Source organism: Orycteropus afer, unplaced genomic scaffold (assembly GCF_000298275.1).
Source record: "Orycteropus afer afer isolate SDZICR_OR568_19922 unplaced genomic scaffold, OryAfe1.0 scaffold00062, whole genome shotgun sequence".
Lineage (NCBI taxonomy): Eukaryota > Metazoa > Chordata > Mammalia > Tubulidentata > Orycteropodidae > Orycteropus > Orycteropus afer.
In genome coordinates this window covers 9,499,122-9,521,408 of record NW_006921649.1, presented here as the reverse complement: position 1 = coordinate 9,521,408, position 22,287 = coordinate 9,499,122, and the positions used below count along the sequence as shown (strand labels likewise).

The 22,287-nt window shown below is 41.6% G+C and overlaps 1 non-coding gene across 1 annotated transcript; it reads left to right on the top strand.

Moving 5' to 3' along the window:
• Positions 1 to 20,626: 20,626 nt before the first annotated feature.
• TRNAE-UUC lies at positions 20,627 to 20,697 on the top strand. Its single transcript has one exon. It is a non-coding gene; the product is annotated as a tRNA-Glu (tRNA).
• Positions 20,698 to 22,287: the final 1,590 nt, after the last annotated feature.

Sequence of the window (22,287 nt, the reverse complement as noted above, 5' to 3'; positions counted from 1 at the left end):
ACTCATCTAGGCCACACCACACCAGGCCTAAGCCCCAGGGATTGAGGGTTCCCAAGACCACACCCGACTTGTATATCCATGTTCCTACCTTCTCACTCTTCCCCTCCAATCCATTCCATCTGCCATTGCATTATTTACCTTTGGAAAAATCCCTTTGTTAAATCATTTCCTGATCAAGAAGGTGCCTAGAATTCTGGACAGAATGACAACCAGTTACAGATCTCCATTACTTGTCCCCACTCAGCTCTTTCCCCAACATTGCCTACACTTTTGCTGGTGATATAAAACCCTGTCACTCCAATGAAGAAGCCATCTATAGTAAACTTCAGTTCCTTCTTTTAATTCCATAATAAAAACACCAGCAGCTACCATTTAAAGAGCACATTTTGATTGTTTCTTTTCTTCAAGATACTAAAACTACATGTGTTTTTATTACAATATTAATAAATACATATAAATAACAAAAAGTTGTAAGGAAATAAATGAAAATCTATCAAAATTTTAATAGTGATAATCTACAGATAGTGAAATGCTGATTAATTTAAATTTTCTTCCCATCCTTTTTTATTTTTGGTGCTTTTCTAAATTTTCAACAATAGGAGAATTTTTGTTTTTATCTTATTTATTTATATTTTCAATCAGAAAAATAACAGCAGATGTTGTTTTGTAAAACTTTTGGAAGTATGTTGTTGTGTGTTGTCAAGTCACTTCCAACTCATAGTGACTCCATAGGACAGAGTAGAACTGCCCCATGGGGTTCCCTAGGCTATAATCTTTTTGGGAGCAGATCACCAGTTATTTTCTTCTACAGAGCAGCTAGTGGGTTTGAACCACTGACCTTTCGATTAGCAGCTGAGTGCTTTACCCATTGCACCACCAGGTTTCCTTGAAAGTTAGCCCCCTCAAAAAGTAGATAAAGATAAAAGTGGGAGGAGGTTGAATCCAGAAAGAGACAAATTGTTGAGAACACACAGTCTGAGCAATCTTCTGTGGAGAAAGGTATCACATAGATAACCAAATTGAACCAAACCCCTTGCCAGCGCCAGCGAGTTAATTCCAACTTATGACGATTCCCATAGGGTTTCCAAGCCTGTAGTAAATCTTTATGGAAGGATACTGCCTTATCTTTCTCCCATGGGGTGGCTAGTAGATTTGAACTGCTGATCTCTTGGTTAGCAGCTCAATGTCTTAACCACAGCACCACCAGAGCTCCTTATCACATAGGTGCTGCAGGTAATACTAGGGTGCTGAGCTTGCTTGGAAAGTCTGTCTCAATTTAAAAAGGGAAAAATTGAGGGAAGCCATCACATATACTGTGACTACTCCAAGGAGTTCCTCTAGAATAGCAATTCTCAGTGTGTGGCCCCTGGACCAGCAGCATCAGCACCTTCTGAATATTTGTGAGAAATGTACATTCTCAAGCCATGTTCAGGCCTATCTAATCAGAAACTATGTGTGTGTGTGTGTGGGGGGGGGGGTGGCTCCAGCAATCTATTCTTATCAAACCCTGCAGGTGATTCTAATGTATGTTCAAATATGAGGACCACTGGCACAAAGAATTCATACTTTGTCACCAGGGATATTCACAAGGGGTGAAGGACTGCTTGGCAGGGAAAGTCCTGAACTGGGTAAGAAGTGAGGCTGGTATCTCTCTCAGTGCTGTGATTATAAGACATAACCCTTGTGTTTGAGTTCTGTCTCTATCTTTGCAAGATTTCATCTCTGAGTCATAGTTTTTTTTCATCTAGAAAAGAGAGACTTCTCTTTTTGGGCATCTGGGAAGGCTGAATGAGGGCTTGATACATATAAGGTGGCCAAGATGGAAGCTATTAGTAATAATAATAAATAACAAGTACTCAGAAACTTCCAGAATTAATACTAACAATAATGTTAAGTAGCATTTATTGGTCTTATTTATTACATAAAGGAGTCCCTGGGTGGTGCAAATGTCTGAGTGCTGGGCTACTAACAGGAAGGTTGGCAGTTCAAGTTCATCTAGAGGCACCTAGGAAGAAAGACCTGGTGATGCACTTCTAAAAGGTCACAGCAATTGAAAACTTCATGGAGCACATTTCCGCTCTGCAACACACAGGGTCGCCATGAGCCAGAAGCAACTCAAAGGCAACTGATTTTATTTATTACATGTCACACATCATGCTATCAGTTTGCCTTGCTGAAAAAAAAAAAGTTATTGGAGTATTACTTACCCCATTTTACAGATAGAAGACGTAATATAGAATAGGGTTAAGTATGTGAACTTTTGGTGGTGCAAATGCTTTTCACTTGACTACTAACCTAAGAATTGGTGAACCCATCTAGCAATACCTCAGAAGACGGATCTGGCAATCTGCTCCCACAAAGATTTTAATAATGAAAACCTTTTGGAGCAGTTCTACTCCATTATACACCATGAATCGGGAACAACCTGATGGCAACAGTTTTTTTTTTTTTTTTTTAATGAAAACTTTAAAAGTGTATTACCTGACAACCCAATCACTAGCTAGGTGAATTTGAACAAATAACATCCCTGTACCTTGATTTCCTTATTTGCAAAATGGGAACCAATAATAGTATCTTCCCCGTAGGATGGTTGGAATTAAATAAGTTATTAAAGTGCCTAGAATAGTGGCAGACACATAGTAAGTGCTAGATAAGCTATTTTAAAAAAATACAGGCCCCAAGAGGTAATTGACCATCTATAGAGTAAGTGGAGGATTTGGGACTTAAATCCATGTCTGTGATTCCAGAGCCTGGCCTATTAACCACATACCTGAGCATGCTCAGATGAAGGGCTGAGGGATACAGCCACCCAAAGCATCAATGACTAAGTAAGGGCTGCACTGCATCCCTGGAGCCCAGTGGTGCTCTCATTCAAGTCAGGGTTCTGAGGGACAAGCACCTGAAATCTACACCAACTTCTCCTACCTACAACCAGAGTGCCCTGGTGCATTTTCATTTCCTCCAGGTTCTTATGGACAGTCTTTCCAAGGGAAAACAGTACACTATTCTTTAGAGTTTCTTCCATCTAGGGTCAAGGAGGTCTCAAGGGTCCCTGAATCCTTTCAGGAAGTCCCAATTGAGATAGTGTAGTATAATTTTTTTATAAGATGTTACCATTAGGAGAAATTAGGTAAAGGGAACATAGGATTACTCTGTACTATTTCTTATAACTGCATATGAATCTGCAATTATCTCCAAGATTTAAGTTTAATGTTAAAAATAATAATAATAATAAAAGAAAGTCCAAACCAGGAGTCTCACTTAAAGGGGCCACTCAGCGCATGGTTTACCCACACCAGTATTTGTGTCTTAAATACCCATAATCTTCGTAATACTCAAGCCACCCCTGTAGGGAGAAGGACCATGTCCCTCTGGGAAAATGAGCACCTGGGGGTGGCTAGCACCTACTGCCCTATGCATTATTAACAATGACCTTCATTTGCTTGAGACAAATGCTCTCCTCCTGTCAACAGAGACTGACCTACTTTTCTCAAATCCACACCTGCCTTCCTCTCACAGAACTTAGTCCTCAGGATGAGCATGAACTAATGGGCATTTAAGTGTGATGGAATTAGACACTGAGGAGAATTCCTTTTTGAAATAATGGCTGCCTGGGAGCAGAGGGTTCACATTGGTTCTTAATAAGTTGCTCTGCTAATGAGTGTTTAGTGCATCCTTTTTTTATTTTTTTTGCTTTTTCTTTCCTGGACCCATGACTCACAGCTGGAGAGGTACCTGCATTTCCCTCCCATGTGCCCTTCTTGGGAACTCAGACCATATGGTGGAGATCATCAGAGACACAGAGAAACTGAGCTTCAGATTCAAGGAGAAGGATGTTTGTGGGGCATCTTTAATGCTCAGCACTCTGGCAGAGATCAGTCTCATCAGCCCAAGCTGAAGTGAGGGGGAGAAAGAAAGGAGGATCTCTCTCCTATTGCTGGAGATCAAGAGGGCAAATATTTCACCTTACTTTTATAAAAATTCTACTCTCCGAAAAGCTCTGTTACCCATTTGTCAGTTTGTCATACTGTAGTGGCTTTTGTGCTGCTATGATGCTGAAAGTTATGCTACTGGTATCTCAAATACCAGCAGGGTCACCTACAGTGGACAGGTTTCAGTGGAGCTTCCAGACTAAGACAGACTAGGAAGAAAGCCCTGGTGCTCTACTTCTGAAAATCAACTGATGAAAACACCCGATGGATCACAACAGAATATTATCTGATCTAGTGTTGGAAGATGAGTCCCCTAGGTGGTGAGGCACACCAAATATACAGTGGCTGCAGCAATGGTCTTGAGCTTATCAATGATCATGAAGATGGTGCAGGACTGGGTAACACTTCATTCTGTTATGCATGGGGTCACCCTGAGTCAGGGCCAACTTGATGGCAAAAAACAACACAAAACGGAAGGGCTACAAAGGAGTAGAGAGAGGACTCTCATGCAGCTCCTGCTTTCAAGGAGCTTCCATGCTCTTGTCACACTTCCTTCTTCTTCATCCACTATTATTAAGTTTTTCCTTCTTTGCAGTGAAGAATTTGAATTTTGATTAAGAACATTTAAAATAGTGCCATATGAAATATCAGTAAGATCTCAATTTTTGTAACTTATTGAAATGATGCCAACTTTCTCCAAATTAACAATACATTAAATTTCTCCTAATTTAAAACTGATTGGGTAAGTGGATTGCAAACTAGATTTATCCTATTGCTAAATGACAGCACAGGCTGGAACATAAAAAGATCCAATGTCTTTTGAGTCAGTCTTGCATTTGAGGAAATTTTTAATCATATGAAAAATATGTGAAGATATTGTCAAAGTGCAACTGTCCTGTGTTTACCAGCCACTGTTTTTTTCTGATTCGGGGAACAGAGCAAACGCCAAAAAGATCAGAAAGACTTAGAGCAATCAGGCCTAGTGTAGCAGTTATCAAAGTGGAGACTTGCAAGGTCAGACTATTTCCACAATAATATGAAGACACTTTTTGCCTTTTTTATTCTCATCACCTCACAAGTGAACAGTGGTGCTTTCCAAAGGCTGTGTGATGGATAACCCAACAGATTGAAAGCCAAAACTGTTATGAGAATCCAGCTGTCTCCTATTAAGCCAGATATTGAAGAGATTTCCAGAAATGTAAACCTATGTCATTTTTCCCAATAATTTTTTGTGGAAAATATGTTTATTTTCCATAAAAAATATGCATAAGGTCAGGATCAAATGAGAGAATATATTCCAAGTACTTAGCACAGGGGCTGGTACATGTTAGTGTTCAGTAATTGAGAGCAAAATAGTCTCTAGAAGTAAGGTAGACACCTGGCCTGGGGGGCAGAATGCATGGGCTTCCAGGCTCCAGGCTGGGTTCTGAAATTCATAAGAGGGCATAGAGAGAGGCCTGGGTTCCGTCCCTGCTTCATCGAAGTTGTGTGACTTTTGGTAGGTCTCTTCACCTCTCTGAGCTTGGATAGCTCACTCATAAAATGGAGTGGTGTATCTTATTAGATCATATGCTTCCAGGAAAAGGAGAAAGGGCTGAAGCCTTTAAAAGGCTAGTATTCTTAATTCTGATGCTTGCTTTCAGGAAACTATCCAAAGGAAATAATCAGAGAGGTGAGCCAAAACTTATATTCAAAGATCGTCATTGGAAAACAGCAAATTAATAGCTAGTTGTTAATTAATCAAGACCTTGCAAACAGCCTAGATGGAGAGTGATGATGTTTGCACAGTGTGGTGAATATAATTAACAATGCTGAATTGTACACTTAAAAATGATTAAAATTCTAAACTTTGTGTTATATATTATTACAATGAAAAGTTTTTTAAAGTAGTAAATAGCAGAGCTGAGATTTAAATGTAGGCAGTATGGCATCAGTTTCTACTCTCTAACCACTGAGATTCTTCCCCTTAGTCTCTGCCCCATATTAAAAATAAACACTGCTGAGAAGGACAAGGTCAAGTGCTGAAAGAACCTGCTGGATGCTTTTCTGCAGAGCCAGGCTCTCAAATGACTCAGAGGGCCACACCTCTGAAGAGTCCAGATCTGGGGAGAGGCCTAGACACGTGTGTTTGAAAAAGTCCTTTAACTGGATAGAAATCAAAGTGTATTAGTGGTTACTAGGGGTGGGCAGGAGGGAGGGGAGAAATGGGTACTCATTGCTTAGGGGACACTGAGCTTCTGTAAGGGGCAATAGGAAAATTTGGAAACTGATAGTGGTGATAGTTGAATAATATGATGAATGCAATTAATGTCATTGAATTGCACAGGTAAGATATGTTGAAATGGCAAATGTTTTGCTACTTATATATTTACTACAATTAAAAAAAAAAAAAGTCCTACAGAGACTTGCATGTGGGCTCAGCCAAGGCTAGCATGGGCCCTGTAGTCAGCTGTAGTCTGCCTGGCTTCAGGATCACCCACCCTACAGCCCATCATAGTGCCCAGCTGGAACCCAGGCATCCTATAGTCTCAGCAACCCTCTGATGTAGCAATTCTATTAAAAAGCAGAATGGAAGAGAGGCTGGTCTGATGTTTTCCCTTTCTCAGGGACCACAAACTTCACAATGCAATCCCTGCTTTTTGTTAACAGAGCTCACACAATTGGTTTAATAACCCACTCTAGAATTTGGTCTCATGTTGACAGCATGTTCATCTACATGTGGCTTTTGAGTCTTCTTTGCCATCATTATTGACAATTGGGCCATGAATCCACCAGCTACTCCATAGGAGAAAGATGTGGTAGTCTGTTTCTGTAAAGATTTACAGCCTTGGAAACCCTATGAGTCAATTCTACTCAGTCCTAGAAGGTCACTGTAAGTTGGAATCAACTTGACAGCAGTAGATTTTGGTCAACTCCTTGGTCTCTAACTCACTTTTCTGTGACTATGCTGGCCATCATCCTTCACTCCGTTCTTCTGGTTCTTTCCATACACTGGAATAGAAATTCCCTGAGCCACAAACTAGAACCTCATTGACTGGAAGTAGCCAGATCCCTCAAAAGAGCTCTTTGTGGGCCCTTCAGCCCTGGCTAGACCATTACATTTGGGATGGATTGAATTGTGTCCTTCAAAAGTTATGCTGAATAAATAGACTATCAAGCATAATCCAGAATGCACAGGAGGTGGAAGAGAAGCTAGATGATTGGGACCTTTTAAAAATTAAATTCTTATACACATTGAAAGACTTCTCCAAAAAGGTAAAAGATTGGGAGAAAATATTTGCCTATGACATATCTGACAAAGGACTTACTCCAAAATTTATAGAAAACATCAACACCTCAACACAAAAAAAGATAAACAATTAAATTAAAAAATGGACAAGGGACATGAACAGACCCTTCACTAAAGACAGCATGCTGGCAGCCAACAAACACATGGAGAATTGTTCACAGTCATTAGCCATTATTGTTGTTGTTATGTGCCATCAAGTTGGCCCTGACTCATAGCGACCCCTCTTTGGGTTGCCGAGGCAGGATCACTATGGAAGCAGATTGCCCAACCTTCCTTCCAAGGAGTGGCTGGTGGGTTTAGCAGTCAAGTGCCTTAGGCACTATGCTACCAGAGCTCCTTATTAGCCATTAGAGACATGCAAATCAAAACAATGATGAGATATCACTCCCCCGGCAATAATAACAAAGTTCAACAGGACAGAAAATAAATGCTGGTGAGGTTGTGGAGAGATTGGAACTCTCATACACTGCTGGTGGGACTGTAAAATGATACAACCATTGTGGAAAATGGTATGGAATTTCTTTAAAAATCTGAAAATAGAAATATCATTTGAACTAGCAATTCCATTACTAGGAATATATCCTAAAGAGGTGAGAGACAGGACATGAACAGATATATGTATACCCATGTTCATTGCAGCACAATTCACTATAGCAAAGAGATGGAAACAACCTAAATGCCCATCAACAGATGAGTGGATGACCAAACTATGGTACATTCACACAATAGAATACTATGCTACATTAAAGTGAAAGATACATTAATTATCTCACAACATGGATAAACCTGGAGGACATTATGCTGAGTGAAATAAGTCTATCACAGAAGGACAAATATTGTATGAGCCCATTACTGCAATAAGTCAAGGAAGGGTTTGCTTAGGGAAGGGAACTCACTTTTTAGGTTATTGGAGATAACAGGGAAGAGGAGGGAAAAATTTCCCACTAGTTGGGGACCACACATGGAGTGGGTTAAGAGGACGAATGGTATGTGCTCTGGTTACCTAGTGCTGCTCTGACAAGAATATACCACAAATGGGATGGCTTTAAAAAACAGGAGTTTATTCTCTTACAGTTTGGAGTCTTTAAGTCCAAGTTCAAAGTGCCAGGCTCTAGGGGCTGGGTGAAAGCCCTGAACCTTGGGGTTCAGCTCTGCCTCCAGCTGCCAGCCCACTGAAGCTAGAAGCTTTTCTTCACTCAGACAGCTGCTGGCTGCTGATACTGACAAGCCCAAGGTTGACAAGTGAAAAGGCACACTCCTGATGTTACCAAACCACATGGCAGGCCATTCATTAATTTAAGTCTAGTGTAAATCCCAAGGTCGGAGAGCATGGCAGACTGCTGAACAATGACAAGGCTACATGAAGGGCCCAAGTGTGCCATAAAACAAGAGACCATTCCCAAAGCTACTTCTTATATATGGGAAGCAGACCACATACCCAAAGGGAGCTACTCAGCTGCTCCCAGTGGAGTCCACCATGAAGTTGATTACCAGTCTCATCATGGGGAATACTACATCCAGCTCCCCAGCTACTCAACCAGGCCTAGCCAAGTTGACACACAAACATAACCACCACAGCATGGAAAGAGTCTGTGACCAGCATGATAACATTGGGGCAAGAGAGGACATTGAATTGTGCACATAAGATATAGACAACAGAGGCTAACACTAGTGTATGCACAATACTGCATTACCACTAACTCCAAACACCAAAAAAAAAAAAATAAATAAACCCCACAAATTGACTGCCATTGAGTTGACTCTGACTCATAATGACCCAAACACCAGGCTACAGATAAATGTATAGACAACTGAGAAGACCAGATGGGGGTCGGTGAACAAGAATATACTCTAGACCAATGATAGATTCAGCTGAGGATAATCTTGCACAGATACTAGTGATATAAAATAACCACAAGCATTACAGAAGACAGGAGCTCTGGTAGCATAGTGCCTAAGGGACACTGGGCTCAATTGGAACACCATAATATATAAAAGTCTTGTTCCACAACCTAATCTGGTGAGTAGTGACTGGGGTCTTAAAAGCTATCTAGGGGCCACAAAGATGCAGCTAGTGGTCTCCTCATGTCTGAAGCAAAGAAGAATAAAGAAAACCAAGGGCATTTGGAAACAATCAGCCCTAGGATATGGTGGACTTTGAGACTAGAAGAACTAGATGATGCCTGGCTACCAATGCCGACCACTCAGGAAGGGATCAAAACTGGAGATTCTGGATAGAGTGGGAGGAAAAATGTGCAACAAAATTAAAAAACACAATAACTATCAGAATTAGTGGTTGGATGGAGTCTGGTTCAACCCCTAAGACTATGGCCCTGGGAGACACTTAGGGAGTGGGATAAAACTCACTCCCAAGCATTGGCTCTCAGCTCAACAGTGGTAAGACTTCCATACAAAACATCCGACCAGGGCAATGCACCCACCTACTTTACAGAGATACACCCCTTATACATGATCCTCACAAGGCACATGCCATGTGAGGATCATGTATAAACAAAGGAACACTTGGCCATGGGGCACCATGGGGCCAGCATTCATATGAAGATAAAGCTAGACAGACAGGAGTGCCTAACTAAGAAGGGCACAGGGATGGGGAGGTCACTGGGAAGGGAGAGGAGGAGAGTGGGTTAGGGTTGGGGATGGTAATTGGGGAGTGAAACCAAATGTACACAAACTGTTGAATGTAAAACAAATTCTGCTCCGTAAATTTGCACCCAAAGCACAATTAAAAAAAAAAAAAAAGTTATGTTGAAGTCCTAACTCCTGTACTGTAAATATGACCTTGTTTGGAAATAGAGAGTTCCTTTTGTTATGTTAATGACAAAACATTAACATGGGGTAGAGTGGGTCCTATCCCTAATAATTTCTGAGAAGCATCTTATACAAAGAGCAGAATAGACACAGACACACATGCCATGTGAGGATCATGTATAAGCAAAGGATCACCAAAGATTGTCACCAGAAACTAGGAGAGAGGCCACAGAAGGAACTGGCATGGCTGAGACCCAATTTGGACTTTTAGCCTCCAGAGCTACGAGACAGTAAATTTAGGTTCTTTAAAGTCACTACTGGAGGTATTTTTTGTTAAACCAGCACTAGCTAACAAGACAAAATTTGATTCCCATCTCTTGTTCCTTGTGAAGATGGGACCAAAACAAAAGTTTGGTCAAAAGTCATCATTGCTTGTCCCTCCATCAGATCATTTGCCCCAAGGAAGTCCCCAGAAAACCCACTGCCATGGAGTCAATTCCAACTCATAGTGACCTGTTAGGACAGTGGAGAAGATTTCTCTCCTCTGCTCCAGAGGTTTTCTAAGGCTGTAAATCTTTACAGAAACAGACTGCCTCATCTTTCTCCCATGGAGCAGCTGGTGAGTTTGAACTGCTAGCCATTTGGTTAGCAGTCAAATGCTTTAACCATTGTGCCATCAGAGCTCCTTAAGGAGGCCCAGCCATAATTTATTTTCACTGTCTCTTAGAACATATTTTAAAAGTATTTCTCATTCTTAGGTGCCTGTATGGTGCAATTTGTTTGTGATCAGGTGCTAACCTAAAGATTGGTATTTGAACCCATCCAGTGACACCAGGAAGAAAGGCCTGGCAAACTGCTTCCATAAAGATTACAGTTGAGAAAACCCTATGGGAAGTTGTATTCTGTAATGTATGAGGTTACCATGAGTCAAAATTGATTTGATGACAATAGGTTTTGTTTGGGTTTTAGGTTTTTCTCATTCTTGGCAACCCTGGGTGGCACAAATGGTTAAGTGTTTGGTTGCTAACTGAAAGGTTGATGGTTCGAGTCTACCAAGAAGCACAGAAGAAAGGCCTGGAAATCTACTTTCAAAAAATCAGCCTTTGTAAAACCGTACAGAGGAGTACCTCGATGGTACAAACAGCTAGGCACTTGACTACTACTGAAGGGTTGACAGTTCTAGAAACTCAGAGGTGCCTTGGAAGAGGGGCCTGGAAATCAGTTTGGAAGGTTATAGCCTTGAAAACTCTATGGAGTATGGTTCTAATCTGACACACGTGGGATCACCATGAGCAGGAATCAACTCAATGGCAATTAACAACAACAACAATTCTAGGAAAACAAAAGAAAATTTAAAAATGGAAAAGAGGAAAACAAACCTTATGCAGCACAGACAGTTCTACTCTGACACTTACCAAATTGCCCTGAGCCAAAGTTCCTTCAACAGCAACTGTTTTTTTTTTTTTTTTCTCATTCTTATATTCCTAAGTTTCAGCTCAATATGGCATTATTCTTATGACCCTAAACTATGATTTTGTTTTTGTTCTTGGGGAGTGAGTGAGTCTTCAGGGAGGAAAGTTCAGGAAAGCAAGAGTTCAAATCTGGTCTGCTGTGTCCTTGGGCAGTTGATTTAATCTCCCTGAGTCTCAATTTCCTAACTGGAAAACAATGCATATAGCATCATTTATTTTATAGGGTGCCTGTGATGATCCAATTAAATAATGAATGTGAAGCACTTAGCACAGTGCCTGGTGCATAAAAGATGCTCGAGAAATGTTTGTTCTCTCTCTGAGCAAGCATTTCTCCTACCACTTATTTAAAAAAAAAAAAAGAAAGTGAAGATTCTTTTCACTTTGGGCTCCAAAAGCTCTCTGTTGCCATTCTTTTCTCACTAACAACTTCCCTCTTCTCTTTCTTTTTTTCCCTTTTTAGTTTTTATTGTGATTTGGGTGAAAGTTTACAGAGCAAATACGTTTTCCATACAGCAGTTCATACACATTTTGTTTCATGACATTGACTGTAATCCCCACAATGTAACAGCTCTGTTGCCATTTCCTCTAGTTACCTCTTCCCTGTGCCTTTCCTTCTGATGCATTCCAGCCCCCTGAGCTATCTCTCTGTGCAAAAGCTGCCCTTCTTTTCTCCCATGATTGATCATTATAAGGAGTGTATCTACCTGATGTAAATGTTCACCCTACATGCCTATCTATTGTTTGGCTGGAAGCCATGGGAATGAGTTCAATTCCAGGCCCAAAGGGTACCTAGGGGCCACAGTCTCAGAGGTCTCACCAGGCTCTATCAGACAGATAAGGCTGCTTTTTTTTTTTTTTTTTTAAATGATTTTGAGTTTTGTTCCACATCCCATTTCTTTCTTATTAGCATCATTGAGAATGCCTTTCCTCCCTCTCCTTCTCAATCTATTTCTAGCGATAAAGCCAACCACTAACCAGTTACAATTGAGTCATATCTGACTTGCGTGTGTCAGAGTAGAAATGTGCTGCATAGGATTTCCAATGGCTGATTTTTCAGATCTCCAGGCCTTTCTTTCAAGGCAACTTTGGGTGGAATTGAACCTTCAACCTTTTGGTTAGCAGCTGAGCATGTTAACCACTTGAACCACCAAAGGATTCTTTTCTAGTATTACTCTATCTTAAGAATTTCAGCCATGGACAGACTGCCTGTCTTTGCTTTGAAATTTCTTGAATCGATTTATATTCATTTAGTTCCTGAGGCAAAGCAGTTCCCTGCCTGCAGGGGACATATTCCTGCCTCATGGAATCATCCAAGCATTCAAGGACCAGTTTCCTTGAGTTTCCAGCCCATGGGAAACCTATCACTGACAATCACAATAGATCTGACCAGAATAACCCTCTTAGTGTGAGGCAGGCAGATCCCTCGTCCCAGAAATCAGGCTTAATTGGAAATTAAATTGCATTTCCATGCTAATTGCAGGATGCCTATGTCTACAGCTAATTTATCAAGGTGATGCCTTATCTTGAGGAAACCCTGGAGAACAGAAACATCTCCATCAGTGAAATTCCAGGCTTTTAGACCTGATGAAAAGAATTATGTTGAAAGTGTGACCTGAGTCCTGTTTAAGTCTTTCATTTTGGGTTTTAGCATTTATTGTCTTCTCTGTGCCAGTCACTGTGCCAAGGCCTGGGGATATGGACACCAGGGAGACAGCTAGTCTCTTTGGGAGCCACCAGGCTAGTGACAGAAAGAAAATTGTGTAAGCAAAAGCCACAGCACTTTACTTAGTCATGATTTGTGGTTGAACATCTTAGGGAGAAACAGAATATTATAAATCATTTCATAGGTAAGAATTTGGTTCCTATGTTTAGTACTGAAACTAACAGCTTATATCAATTAAGTGCTTAATTAAGGTATTATATGTTGAGTTGAGTCCCCACTGGTACACCAGTGTACTTGTGAGCATGACCTTGTTTGGAGATAGGGTCTTTGAAGATGGTATTAGTTAAGCTAACATGAGTTCACACTGGAGTGTGGTAGATCCTAATCCAATATGAGTGATGTTCTTAGATAAGAGGAGAAAAGACACAGAGAGACAGAGGGAGGAGTCATGTGAAGATGGAAGCAGAGATAGGATCACCAAGAAACTGGGAAAGAGGCATGGGACAGTTTCTCCCTCAGAGCCCTCAGAAGAAATCAGCATGCCTGACACCCTGATTTTGGATTTGTAGCTGCAGAACTGTGAGAGAATACATTTCTGTTCTCATAAACTACCCAGTTTGTGGTACTTTGTTACAGTGGTTCTATACCATTTGCCAAGCCCTTCACACACATTCATTCCATCCTCTAGGAGACTGTAGGAAACAATTATTCTGTGATTTCCATCACCCCCTTTTACTGATGGGGAAACTGAAACTTAGTAAGTAATGTGCCTAAGGTCTCTACTGCCCAATTAGCAGGCACAGAACTAGAATTTGAATCAGATAAATTCAGAGTGGAGCCTATGCCTTTAAATACTGTAATATTCTGTTCCTTTATTCCTCCAGCTTTTTTTTTTTAAAGAAGACTTTATTTATTTCAGAAGATGTTTTAGATTTACTGAAAAATTATGTAGAAAGTACAAATATCCTATATACTTTGTCTTCCCTCCTGCAGTTTCTCCCACTAACATCTTAAATTCCTGTGGTACATTTGTTACAACTGGTGAACCAATATTGATTCATTTTTGCTAGCTTTAGTCCATAGTTTATATTAGGGTTTACTCTTTGTGTTATACAGTCCTATGGATTTTGACAAATGTATAGTCATGTGTCTTCAATTATAGTACCATACAGAATAGTTTCACTGTCATAAAAATACCCTGTATTCCACCTACTCATCCCTCCCCACAACTTGCTGAACTCCTGACAAATGCTGACCTTTTTTTTTTCTCTCTCTCTCTCTCTATAGAAAGGAGCTCTGGTGGTGCAGTGGTTAAGACATTTGGCTGCTAATCAAAAGGTTGGTGGTTCAAACCCACCAGCCACTCCTTTGAAAAAAGATGAGGCGGTCTGCTTCCATAAAGATTTACAGCCTTGGAGACCCTTTGGTGGTCGCTAAGCATCAGAATCAACTCAATGACAGTGAGTTTGGGTTTTTGTTTTTGTTTTTGTTTTTTGGTATATATAGCTTTGTTTTTTCATAGAGTTGGAACCATGCTGTATGTAGCTTTTTCAGATTGCTTATTTTCCCCAATCTTTTATATTGAAAATGTCCAACTAGAAGAGTTACCATCCCCTTCAGCTTGTATCATCACATTGCTTCCTTTCTCTCTCCCTCACTGGATTTAATTTTTTGTTTTGTTTTGTTTTAACTATCTGAGAGGCTCAGAGATGTAAACCACAGAGCCACACAGAGCCAATTTGGAAACCATGTGGCCGGTTTGACTGGAGGAGAACATCTGTGTAAGAGGAGAGACACCGGCAAGAAGGTGGGCTGTGAGGACCAGCCCAGCAGTTTGGGGTTCCCTCTAAATGGAGTGGACATGCAGGGACATAGTGTCTGTGAAAGCACAACTTGTATTGAAGGTAATGAGAAGAATTAGAAAATCAAAGATGTATATTCAGGGAATATCTTTATGGTTCCAGATTAAATAGACATGCTTGTTGAAGACAGTTCAGATAATACAGATAAGTATCAAGAAGAACATTTAAATATACCTTTAATCCTGACTAAAATCCATGTTAATATTTCTATTTATTTATTTTCCATTTTACCTTTTCCATATTCACATGTACTCACAGTTACCACATTGTACATACAGTTTTGTATCCAGCTTTTCTATCTAGTATCATACCAAGATCATTTTTGCGTGCTATCAAATAGTCCTCGAAAAAAAATGTTTCCAGAGGTTAAACAGCATTCATCAGCTTGTTGTTGTTGCTATGTGCTGTCCAGTTGGACCTGACTCATAGCAACCCCTCCTTGGGTTTCCAAGGCAGTATCACTATGGAAGTAGATTGCCCCATCTTCCTTCCAAGGAGTGGCTGGTGGGTTTGAACCACCAGCCTTCTGGTTAGCAGTCAAATGCCTTAGGCACTACGCTACCAGAGCTCCTAATTCATCAGCTAGAGCAACCAAGATATATTTAACCCATGCTTTTGGGTTGAAGTTTAGATTGTCTGCAATTTTTCACTCTTGTAAATAATATAATACCATGATGAGTGTTACTGAATGATGGTCTTTGTGCACGTCTCTGATATTTGCTTAGAAAAGATTCCTAGAAGTAGGGCTCCTGGTCAAAGGGATGAATGGACCATCTCTTTGGCTGGCTATGACATGGAGGAGACAGAGGGGAAGGATGGGAAGAAATGCATCTGCAGGCTGCTGCAGCACAGTAGGTGAGATGTGATAAGGGTTTGGACTCCAGGGACATCACTGAGAATGGAAAGCCAGTGACAGACGGGAGAGATGCTGGACGAAAGAATCAATAGGAATTAATGAGCAAGATAACGGTTTGAGAGAAATAGTGAAGTCAGGAAAGGGAGTTCTGCTTTGGTTTTATACGAGTTGAGAAGAAGCTATTGAGAAAGGTCTGCTGGTCCGTCCATCCTTCTTTGCTTTTGTCCTTCCTATCACCCTCCCTCTCTCCTTTCCTCCTTCCCTGCCTAATTTCCTTCCTTCCTTCTCTCATTTCTCTGTTTATCCATGTTAGGCCCCTACTCTGTGCCAAGCTTTGTGCTGGGTGCTGGACATTCTTCACTGAATAAGGTGTGGTCCTTGCCCCCCCAGGAGTCTCCTGAAAGCCTGTAGCTTAAGGGAGAGATACTTGGGAATCCCCACCTAGAGGTGAAATCACAAGAGTGGAAGTAAAGAGACGATACTGAAGAAGTGTGGGATTGGCTTGATCTTGGCCTGAGCTGCTGATGGTGTATACTTGAAGAGCCATCTGCTGTGTAGGCCCCACCTCCAGGGGGTGCCTGGATCACCTCCCCCATCCTTATGCCCCAGGTACAGGCACAGTACCTCTATGGTACCTAGTTCATGGGCCTTCTCTACTCTGCCCTGTAAGTTTCCTTGCATATTCATGGAAGTGGTTGGGCATAGAGTGTTAGAAGGAGTCTCTCATGCTGGTCACTTTGCCTTTATGGTGTGGCTTCCATTTGCATGGTTGACCACTTAGGCTCTCAGAAGACCATTCAGACATCATGGTAGTTCCACCCAGATGTCAAGATCCAAGATGAAACCCACAGGCACTGACTGACATTGGGAGACCCACAGTGGCCACATGGGACAGGAGGCCAGCAGGTAGTGCCAGAGAGTCTTCAGTTTCCAGCCTTTAACTCACAAGATGTTGTTGAATGCATTGCCTTCACTGGCCTTCCCACAGCACTTTGTGCTTCAGGACCTGGCCTCTCCCTTCCCTGGGTGAGGTGCCTTGAAGGGAGTCTGACACAGGCCACAGGAGATTGTCAGAAAATTCAGGTTTTATGTCTCCTCCTTATGTCTGTTGTCCCCAGTGGATTATATAAAGGTATGTTTTTATTGCCTTTCTTCCTATTTTTTATCAGTAGGACATGTTTCTGGGAGGTACAAAAAATTAAGAGCTCAACTACTAAATGAAAGGTTGGTGGTTTGAACACACTCAGAGGTGCCTTGGAAGAAAAGCCTGGTGATCTGCTTTCAAAAAATCAGTCATTGAAAACCCTATGGAGCACAATCCTACCCTGCACTCATCAGTTCATCATGAGTCAAAATCATTTCAATGGTAATTGTTTGGTTAGGAGAATGTTGGTGTGAATGGGGCAGAGATGGGGAGAGGAGCTGGACTAAATGGTGCACAGATTTTAAAGTTTCTGGATTTTAAGGTCTTTCTCTGAATGGAGTGTTAGCCTTACCGTCTCATCTTCTTAGAATAACACCTTCATCACTGACATTCTGTGATTCTAGGCAGGGAATGGGAAGGAAAAGAGAAAATAGGAGGCCTCTGATTCTTTTCTGGTGCACCTGAGTGAGTCTTTTAATAAACCAACTATTTTCCAAGACCTAGGTGGTCTCTGGTTTGACAAGGATGTAAAGGAGAGGTAACTTAAGCTCAATGCTTATAAACAACACTAATGAAAATAGCAAAAGCATCCCATAATTTTTTAAGGACTTAATATAGCACAAACACTGCAATAAACACTTTAAGAGCATTACCTCAATCAACCTCCAAGATTCATTGCTATGCCCACTTTACAGATGAGAAACCAAGGTTCAAAGGGGTGATGGATCTTCCCAAGGTTATACAGTTTGTAAATGATACTAGTTGGATTTGGAGTTCAATGAACTCCAGAACTTACGTTCCCAGGAAATCTTAGTACCTCAGGGGCTGGGGGCAGGCCATGAGCAGGGAGAGCCAGCTATGTTGTAGCCCCCAGACGCCTTTGCTTGTGTCTTGTCACTTCATACCCTCATGGAGGAGCCTGTCTTCTGGCTGTAGCAGAGAGCAGACTGGGGAGCCTTTCCAGCCCTTTCTCAGGTAGAGATTCTCCTGTCTCTCCATGGTAAGGATGAGCCAAAGGTTAAATAAGCAGTACATAAGTTGCACTAGCTGAATAGAGGAGTTCTTAGCATGTGGGTGGAATGGTGATACAGCTGACTTAAATCCTCTTGCCCTGGATGTGGGAACATTGGAAGCCTTGCCAAGGGGTAAAAAGGTCTGTAGATAGACAGACGGGCACAGGAAGGCTGGGCATAGAACTAGGACCTTTAAAGGGCATGCAGGGCAGAGTTTGTAGGGAATGGAAGGAGAATCCAGAAATCTAAATTCAAGTTCAAAGTTTTGCATGTAGCTTGCTACATGGCCTGCCTCTGGGACTTGGGCTTCTTATCTGCCTGGACAACCTCTCAGGTTCTAATGGAGGCCTGCTAGCTACCGGCCTCATGCTAGGCACTGGGAATACAGTGATGGCCCTGGCAGTGTTCCTGCCCTCATGGAGTTAGACTCTTAGTGGATAAACTGGACCATAAACACATGAATAAATACATCATGTAATTTCAGGGAACAAAAGTGTTATACAGAAAAAGAAGACAGAAGATAGAAAGTGCTGATGTTTGGTAGGGGTGAGGAGGACATAAGAAGGGGATGACTATAGACAAATGCAACACAACACACTGTGGTCCAGTCAGACCCGACTCATAGCGACCCCTCCTTGGATTTCCAAAGCAGTGTCACTACAGAAGTAGATTGCCCAATCTTCCTTCTGAGGAGTGGCTGGTGGGTTTGAACCGCCAGCCTTCTGGTTAGCAGTCAAATGCCTTAGGCACTATGCCACCAGAGCTCCTATTGTAGACAAGAGGTGATTTAAATGAAGTGAGAGATCTGGGGATAGCACTTGGAATGAGAAAACAGTAAATGTGAGGACCCTGAGATCGAAAGATCTGGGTGTTCTAGCAAGAGCAACGTGGCCTTGTGAGTGTGGTGTGTCATCTGGAGAAGTGAGAAAAGAGGAAGAGGAAAGGAAAGTTGAGGATCATGTCAATCCTATTGTTGTTATTGTTAGTTGTTTCAGAGTCAGCTCCAATTCAAGTGACCTCACGCATAACAGAATGAACTGTTGTTCAGTTTTCCATCATATCCATGAATGCTGGTTTGTTTGACTTCATTGTTGCAACTATTGTGCCATTCCATCTCATTGATGGTTTCTCTCTTTATCCCTGACCCTCTATCAAATATAATATATTTTTTCTAGTAACTGGTCTTTCCCGATGACATGTCAAAAGTAAATAAGTCAATGTCTTACCATCAATGTTTCACCATCCCCACTTGTAAAAAGCATTCTGGTTGTTATTTCTTCTGAGACTGATTCGTTCATTCTTTTGAGAGTCCATGGTATATTCAATATTCTTTGTCAATATCACAATTTGAACTCATCAATTCTTCTTCTACTTTCTTTTTTCATTGTCCAGTTTTGAATGCAAATGAGGCAATTTAAAAGACCATGGCTTGGGTTAGGCACATCTTTGTCATCAAAGTGGCATCTTTGTTTAAAACTTTAAATAGGTCTTTTGCAGCACATGTGCTCAATGCAATATATTGTTTGATTTCTTGACTGCTGTTTCCATGGTCATTGGCCACACATTGACTCTAAGTATGTCGAAAAACTGTTGGAGGCAAGGTTTTGTGCAAGGGGATTATGTGATCCATTGTGTATTTTAAAAATATAGAAATGATGCTCAAAAAATTGACCCTGGTGGAGATGGTGGTGGGTGATTTGAGCAAGAGAATGGTACTATATATGGACTTTGGTGTCACAACCCTGGCTTTGTGAACTTGGGTAAGTTATTCAATTTTCCAAGCCTCAGGCTGGGAAAAAAGAATATGTAACTCACAGGGCTAAGGCTGGATTAAATGTAGGAATCCTTGTCAAGCCCTCAGCAAATAGATAGCACTCATTGAATGGTCACAATTATTATCCTTCTTATATGTACTATTGAGTTTGAGAAAAGAGGTGGTTGTTTTTGCATTCACAAGGCATATACAAAGCCAATCAGCACAAGGATGTTGTGAAGCAATCTGCAATCCAATATGCCTTCTGGCTTTAAAAACATCCTAGACTCCAAGTGACAGTCAGTTCCAAGCTGATATTTGCAGATACTGAGCGGCGAGCCTAGGCTGGCCCTGTCTGCCAAGCATAGATGGTTTGAAACATATCATCCAAATGGCCCTGAGTTAATCAAAAGAAAATTGGGATGCTCTCACCCCAACTTCACAGACCCCAATCACATCTCCTTCCCTGCCTCCTGCCCAATTCCCTGCTTTAGCTTCTAACCAACCACATTCCAGCAAGAAATGAACACTGGTCAAATTGGAACTATCTTGAAATGCTTGCTGAGAGGGGGTTTTCCTTTTTTTTTTTTTTTAAATCTTGGCTGTTGGGCCAGTTCATTCATACTCTTTGTTGTTTGATGGTCCGAGATGACCTGTGGATAATGGTTTGGAGTGTTGATTGGGAGAGAAATTCTCCCATTATGTTCCTTCAATCAGAATGGAGGCCTTGAAACTTTGATTTCTGAAATAAGAGTGTATGTGGTTCCTTTTGGCCCAACTGGGGAAAAAAAAAAAAAAAAAAATGATGTTTTCTTCATGTTCATCCTATCCAGGATCTGATTTTTAGAACTGAAGAGAGTATAATGAATGAAGACATTGGTGGTTCAATGGTAGAATTCTTGCCTTTCATGCAGGAGAACCAGGTTCAAGTCCTGGCCAAGGCACCTAAAGTGTGACCACCACCCATCTGTCAGCAGAGGCTTATGTGTTGCTATGATCCTGAACAAGTTTCAGTGGAGCTTCTAGACTAAGACAGAATAGGAAGAAAGGCCTGGCAATCTACTTCTGAAAATCAGCCAATGAAAGCTCTATGGGTCATAATGGTCCAATCCACAAATGATCATGAAGATGGCATCAGCCCCAATAGCATTTAATTCTGTTGTGCATGGGGTCATCATGAATCAGGGGCTGACTCAACAACAGCTAAAAACAACAATAACCATGGAGTGGTAAAAGCCCAGACTTAGAGACAGACATTCCATGGCTAAAATCCCAATTCTGTTCCATGCTGGCTGTGTAACTCTGAGCTAGGCCCTTTCCCTCTCTGGAGCTTCCTACCTGTCAATGGGTAGGGGTTTTTATATGCATTAAATTAAATGGTGTGTGCAAAGTGCTTAGCAAGGCTAGACACAAACCTGACTCTGTAAGTAGTGTTGTATCACTGTTATTGAATCTTAAAATTCCAAAGCTGGAAGGACCTTTGAAATCAACAACTCCCTCATTTTAGAGATGAAAAAACCAAGGCCCAAGGAAAGGAAGCCACTTGCTCAGTGAGCAAACATGAGAATTTGGATCTGAACCCAGGTCTGGCTCCAAGATACTCATTTTACTTCTAAGAACAGAATGTGGAAACTCTGCAGCTTCACCGAGAGGGCCAGGGTTGACTTTTGTCATGGTTCATGGTTCTCCCGCCTTCATCCTAAAAAAGGATGCAGATGTTCTTCTGCCTCCCAACTGGGGCCCCGTGTGTATGACAGACAAGGCAGGTTGTGATTGGTGGTAGTGAATTCCTTTCCTCAAGCCTATTCCTGGATTCCTGGCTCCTCTTTCTATCCAGCTGGCCTGAGAGCCATTATGATTTCCTCATCACTGTTTCCTCTCCCAATAACATCCTCTCTCCAGCTCCCTGTCCTTCTGTGGGGCCCGAGTCTCTTTCCTGTCCTTCCAGTTGGGACATACCTGGACCCCGGGGATGAATCCTTGCCTTCTGAATTGCACCTGGCAGTGATGGTTCTACTACTATGGGGTCAGCTACAGAGAGAGGCTGGGGAGCAGAGGAAAGGGCTCCAGACTGGGATGGGAGCAGGGTCATACCCTTGACCTTGCACTGCCTTTCTGATCTCATCAAAGTCATTCTGGATGACTGTTTCTGTGAAAACTTCAGCACAGAAAAAACAGGAAGATGGGGAATGGGAGGCCCCAGAACCGGCTTGAGAAAGGCCAGAGCTCAAATTAGGATTCCAGTCACACAGCTGGAGTTACCTGGCAGAAAAACATTTATTCATCACTTACTGGGTTCTTGAGATACCTTAAGGAGCTCTGGTGGTGCAGTTGGTTAAAGCATTGATCTGTTAACCAAAAGGTTGGCAGTTAGAATCCACCAGCCATTATGTGGGAGAAAGATGAGGCAGCTGCTTTCACAAAGATTTACCACCTTGGAAACCCTATGGGTCAGTTCTATTCTGTTCTAAGGGGTCACTATGAGTTGGAATTGATTCAACAGCAACAGGTTTTTTTTTTTTTTTTTTTTTTTT